Here is a 6742-nt window from a genome sequence, read left to right as displayed (position 1 = left end):
TTCCATGTTTTAGACATGCTGTGCTGGATTCCCTGCTTCTTTCTGGGCTTTTTATTTTGGGGCTCAGCTCATGGGGTTCCCCAGACAAACGCCCACCCCGACGTCACAGACCAGGAGCTGTTCTGGGGTTCTGACCAGTACGACTTTGCTATAGTGCTTCCTGCTGCTGGGTTGGAGTGTTTCTGGCACTTTGCTCACCGTGGAGAGAGATTTTACTTGAACTTCATGGTAAGAAGAGAAAACTGTGTCAAGCTAAGTGAAGCCACCTGACATGTAGTCTGTTTTCCCACAAATCTGCAATGCACACTCACTCACCTGGAAAAATGAAATATGTATGCAAAAATGCTCTTCATTGATTACAGCTCTGCATTTAACAGCATCATCCCCTCAAAACTTGCCTGGGAGCTTGTTGACCTTGGGCTGGGAACATCTATCTGCAGATGGATTCTCTGCTTCCTCACAAACAGGCCCCAGGTGGTGAGAGTTGGTAAGCACACTATCTCATCACTCATTTGAAACACAGGGATGTGTCTTAGCCCCCTCCTATGTTCCCTGTTCACACACCCCACACTTCACAGGATGCACACAGAAGCTGTGCTACAGTTTCTCAAGTAAACTCTGCAAAGTGCATTTCATTTTTAAGCTCATGGCTCGTCAACGTGAAATTGATACACCTCCGGACCAGTGATAGACATTAAGAACAACTGTAAAATTTAGATGCAGTCTGTTCGTTCTAAGCAACATAACCACCATCATCATCTCATGCGGCTAAATAGAGAGTCCTCTTCACACACACTAAGGCTAATTGTGGACTTCCAAAGGGTTTAGTGTAGGGCTGGGTATCGTCACTGATTTCTATAGGATGGGCCATTTATATGGATACACCGTAATAACATGGGAATGGTTGGTGATATTAAAGTCCTGTTTGTGGCACATTAGTATATGTGAGGGGGCAAACTCCTCAAGATGGGTGGTGACCATGGTGGCCATTTAGAAGTCGGCCATCTTGGATACAACTTTTGCTTTTTCAATAGGATAATGTCACAAGAAAAACAGTGGTGTGCTTGGTTTCAACGTAACATGTATGTTGTACCTCGTCAATCTCGAGCTGTGAGAGCAGTCCCTTCTTCGAATATTGGAACACTGAGCTACTAGTTGTTTCGCCGTCATGTGGATGTTGGGTATCGAAGATTCCATAGGCACACAACTGATGTGCCCCACTGGTAAAGCTTCCGGGCTGCCTTTCCTCATAGTAGCCATCCCTCAAGACTTTCTCCATTTGAAGCAATGCAATATTCGGGATTGTAACATCTAGTCCTTTTACTGAATTAAATGTATTATTCACACAGTTGCATAGTATTAACATAGTTAATAACATAGCAGAAGTTTCATTTTACAACTGTCTTTAAAAAAGAAAAAAGAGTCAACTAGATGTGCTATTTGTTATGCAAAACGGGAAAGGAATCGTGTAGAAATTACTAGTGTAGAAGTGTGGGGAAAGAGTTGCAGTATATTACAGGCAGATAGATGTAGGCAAATTATTTTACCCACACTTTCTGTTTGTCAACAGCTTCTGTATCTGGAATTTACAGTAGTTAACTGTAAATAAAAAATTATAGCAAAGTGCCATAAAATTAAATACTGAAAGTGAAAGTACATAGATAATTTTTTTATCAGTAATTTACAGGATGCCAGTAAGTTAGTGGGAAATTTACAGCAACCTATAATTATAATTACAGTGTATTTTCATTTATACTATTATGTTTTACTGCAGGCAGAGGTTTTTCTGTGTGGAGTTTGCATGTTCTCCCTGTGTTTGCGTGGGTTCTCTCCGGGAACTCCGGCTTCCTCCCACAGTCCAAAGACATCCACTTAGTGGAGATAGGTTAACTGGAAACTCTAAATTGCCCATAGGTGTGAATGCGGGAGTGAATGTGAGCGCGAATGGTTGTCTATGTCTATGTGTTAGCCCTGCCTCTGTCCAGGGTGAACCCCACCTGTTACCCTAAGACAGCTGGGATAGGCTCCAGCACCCCCCACGACCCTGAAAAGGATAAGCGGAAGCGAATGGATGGATGTATGTTTTACTGCATATTTATTTACAGCATCATTAATTGGCTTTGTTCACACTGTTGCAGAATTAACGCTGTTTTTTACTTATAACAAAAGAAGTTCAACTTTAAAAATAACATCTTAACCGGTAATAAGAGTCACCTGTAAGAAGTGCCATATCTAATCCCTGTCACCTCAAAAAAGAAAAACAGTACTACCAAAGGGAGGAAAATGAATGTCTGGACTATATTCAAACAAATTATAGAATTCACGTGTCTGTAACACTGTGTGCTTCAGGTCCCAGAATAATACTGGGATTTTCATAAAACAGAGCACAAATGAACTGAACCGAGCTTCTTTTTCACAGAAGTGCGCACAGAGTGAGGGACTTTGCTCTATTGAATGTGTAACAAATAAAAGTGAAATGTCTGTAAACACAGCTATCAATTAATCTTATCTTCCTTCTTATTCCTATACAGTTTCTGACTGACTTGTCTTACAAAGTGAAATAGAAACAGAATGCAAACATGTAATAATGAGTTATTCTGTACTTGTTATTCTGTCACAATGAATCATTACACTGACTGACACATTTCATTAATGCTGGTGTCTTGACAGACAGAAATTATATGTTTGTGTTGCACAAAGGGCACTTTAAGAGCAATTTAAGAGCCTCAGACACTTAAATGGAGCCAGGATTCAACGCAATTAAGAGCTTAGTGCTGGTCTAAGAAAGGGCAGGTAAACTAACCGTTGTTGGGAGACTTTAGTCGATCACATCAAGAAGTTTTGATGCGTCACTTCTGGTGGGAAATATCTGAATTAGTGAATTTTTGGAAATGATATCCAAACTCAAGAGTTTGATGAAAATAATTCATATTTTATTAAACTTTATAAAACAATCCAAAATATTTTTTGAAGGAAAATGTCCTTCACTCAAATGTTTCCCTCCTCTCAAATGAAACATTCTTTGTCAATAAGCTTTTGATGAGCTCGTAAAAATAAAATACAATTTTAAAAAGCCTTTGGAACACTTTCCAGCGAATCCATACACACAGACCAACGAGCTCAAGAAAATCAACATGTATTTCTCACTGTCCGTGCCGGAATACTGCCTGTAGAGATGCTATAGCCATAGGTGGGAAGTAACAAAGGGCAAATACTCCATTACTGTACTTAAGCAGAATTTCCAGGTATCTATACTTTACTTGAGCATTTCTTTTTCTGGCAGCTTTTTACTTCCCACATTTCTGCACAAATATCTCTTGGCTACCTTCTACTCCATGTAACAGGAGAGGAACAAGACAGGTTGTATTTAAAGGTAAGGACTGCTCAAGAGCATTAAATAAACTGTAAAGTTAAATATTACACATCAGTTGCTCATTTTGTAAATCAGATATTTGATCTGTATGATATGCAGTTATGTTTTTTTCCCCCTTTTGTTAAACACCCTGCAAAACAAACTGAGCTTTATAGTTGCTTGTGATATTCCGAGGTTGCAGGAAAACCGGTTCAGTGCTGAATAAACAGGTTAGTTTGCTGTGCTGTGGTGGGTGTACTATTTTTCTGTGTAGGTGGTTTATGATTACAGTAATTTGGTACATTATTTAGACACAAGTCTCTTTTGGAATTTTCCTTCAAAAAGCACTTTTTAATTTTGTGTGTGTTATTATTATTATTATTTATGGTGTATCTATATTGAAGAAAATCATGAGATGACTGTTATTTAATGTTTGATTTGTAGTACAAAAAACATGGCATCCATCCATCTTCTTCCGCTTATCCAATTCAAGGTCACAGGTGGGAGGCTGAAGCCTGTCACAGGGTGAAAAACGGAGTACAGGTCTGTCGGAGGGCTAACACAGAGACAGACAACCATTTGTTATCTAAAATCTTGGGGAACATCGACTGTGTGGATCATTATTCATCCAACAATTAGCATATCTCTGTCATACTCTCTCTGTCATACTTACAAAAAATACATATAAAGATCTAGTGCAAACCATCTATGCTGTCTTCAGTGTGCTGGTTCAGCGTATTCTTGAATCCTAGTCTGTACAATTACATTTGGCCTCCTCAACACAGCCTCTGATTGGCAGCTACAGGCTGACAAATAAAATTTGAATTTGGGTAAACAGCTAAAGTTCCCACAGTACATTGTAAAAACATCCCTCCAAACATGATCATTATGTCTGAGGCCTCAAAACATCTGATCATGAAGCAGTTAATGCAGTACTTTTGTTATAAAGTGGATTGTTTCTGTTGTGCATTTCAATAATTTTATAAAAGTCAAAAATGTCTTTCAGAAACACAATGAGCAAATTCAGACCTGTCTTCTTTCTGGTATGATCTAGTGATTGGGGGGCCTTTCGTGCAGTCTGGGTGAAAGATGGGCTGATCCTATATACAGTATCCAGTATCGGTCCGATCCTGACCGAAATTACTGGATCAGATATCGCGAGAAATAAAAAATCTAATAAATATCACAAAAGTGCCTCACAGAACGTCCGACATGGTGTAACCCAGCTAGTGACCTTAGCACTTCGGAGTAGCAGCTGTTGCGTGCGAAACCTGTCGGCGGACTGGAGTTGCTTCACAATGAAGGCATCTGGAGCCTTGCATAGGAAAAACGTTTCTCCCACTGAAAACGCTACGTCCAGATGAACAGAATCAACTTTTGGAGATTTACTTACCTGGATGATAGAGCATGCATCAAGATGACCATACAATGGTTAGACTCACGTTTTACTTTGAAAAAACTGTGTTGCAGGCTAAACAGTTCCGTGGTTTGAAAAAAAATATGAAGAACACTTTTTAACACTTTATGGGAAACGTTGTGTTAAGTTTCGTATAGAAATTACACAGAATTGATTAAAAAATGTGATAGAAACAGCTTACACTGACATCCATATTGATAAAAGATGAGTGTCATGAAGCCGTGTTTGCATTTATTTGCACTGCTTTCCACTCTGGATGTTTATTTATGTTGAGCTTTAAGTATGAAAGGTCCATTCTGCAAACTATTTTTTATTTTTTTTAGTGTTTGACTATAAACATTATTTTGTGCTGATATTGCACTTTTTTTTAGAACCATAGAGTTTTTGAAATCTTCATAAAATTGCATTTTAAATTACTTTTTGAATATTACTTTAAATACTTAGATTTAAAGTTCTGCTAAAAGTTTAAATAAAAAGATCAGTATTGCTGAACTGCAAAATGAGCAAATTCAAACTCATCTTCTTTCTAAGGGTTGATCTAATGCTTTGATTGGGGAGCATTCACTGCAATCTGGGTTGGCTTGACTTCTTCTATTAATCTGCAAATACATAAAAATACATTGCTAAACTATGTTTCCACAGTGGCCATTCGTATGTGTAAAGTGAAAAGTAATGTGAAAAGGGTGCTGCTAATTAAATGCAATTTATAAACTAATTATTGTCCAGTGTGACCACATCCATAAAAGCAGAAGATTGCATTTTGCTGAATGCCAGAATGCCACAGTCCATGCAATACTCAGAAAATGCAAAATCCCTAAGAGCTATCTCACAGTCCACACACTCAGCCAATATATTAAACGTTATAACTCATGACAGTACAAATAGGAAACAAACCTGAACAGGTATGGCTGGTTTTGGAATGGTTGCCGGGAGCAAAAGCCCAGTCAAAGTCAAGAATTCAGCCGGATTGAAATGCTGTGGCAGGTTCTTAAGTGAACTGTAAATGAATGCCTGCAATGAACTCAAGCTACACATAAAGATCAGTGGACCAATAAAGTCACACAGACAGCAACAAACTTTGTATTGTACATATAAAGCTACAAAACTGGTGTTGATCAATTATTTGAAACTATTACAAGACGTATTCTTTGTTTTTTAGGTTTTAAGCCAGTGAGGTTTTTCCCTGACCATATTGGGAAAAAAATGGATGGATATTGTTGATATAAACTTAATATAATGATTTAAATCATGTCAAAAATAAAGATGAGAATTTTAAAGAAATACATAGAACCACATGTACTATCGTCTGCCAACAAGCCTTCTTTTAACGTTAAAAGGATGGTGGATATATTAAAGAGGCTCAGTGTCAGTTTCATGACTGATAAAATTGCTCTTGAACAACACTGAGCAGAAATTAACTGAACTGAGCTTCTTTTTCTCAGCAGCGCGCACACAGTGAGCTGTAACAAAAAACTTGAAATGTCTGAAAATACAGCCGTTGATAAATCCATGTTAGTGTGTTAGATTAATGCCTGAATGTTGCAATGCGCCATTTAAAAAAAGAACAGATTTACACACATGGCACATTAACATAGTTACTGGGAAGGCTCATGATCTCATGGTAAATAATGTCTTGTGTTGTTCTTCTGCACAGGGGTGCTACCAAGTTTGCTGACCACCCCAGTGGCCCCCTCCCTGACAAGACAGTCCTAGGTTGGCAAAAATGTTAATAAACGCGAGCACAAAAGAGAGGAAGGCACCCTACAATGAGTGGAAACATAAGCTTGTTATTTGTTCCTGCATTAAACCAATGAATGAATAATAAATGAAGACATTTTGAGGTAACAGATTATCTGTACTGTTTATTCATTCTAACGTCTGTCAGCAAAATTGTGCCAGTTTAGGGTTTTATTGATAAAACCCTATAGCGCTTTTTCTAGTCCCTAAGGACCCCAAAGCACTTCACACTACAT

This window comes from Pundamilia nyererei, unplaced genomic scaffold (genome assembly GCF_000239375.1).
Source record: "Pundamilia nyererei isolate P.nyererei 1_Seehausen unplaced genomic scaffold, PunNye1.0 scaffold00089, whole genome shotgun sequence".
Taxonomy (NCBI): domain Eukaryota; kingdom Metazoa; phylum Chordata; class Actinopteri; order Cichliformes; family Cichlidae; genus Pundamilia; species Pundamilia nyererei.
The sequence above is the reverse complement of the archived record's forward strand: the minus strand, read 5'-3'. Positions refer to the sequence as shown.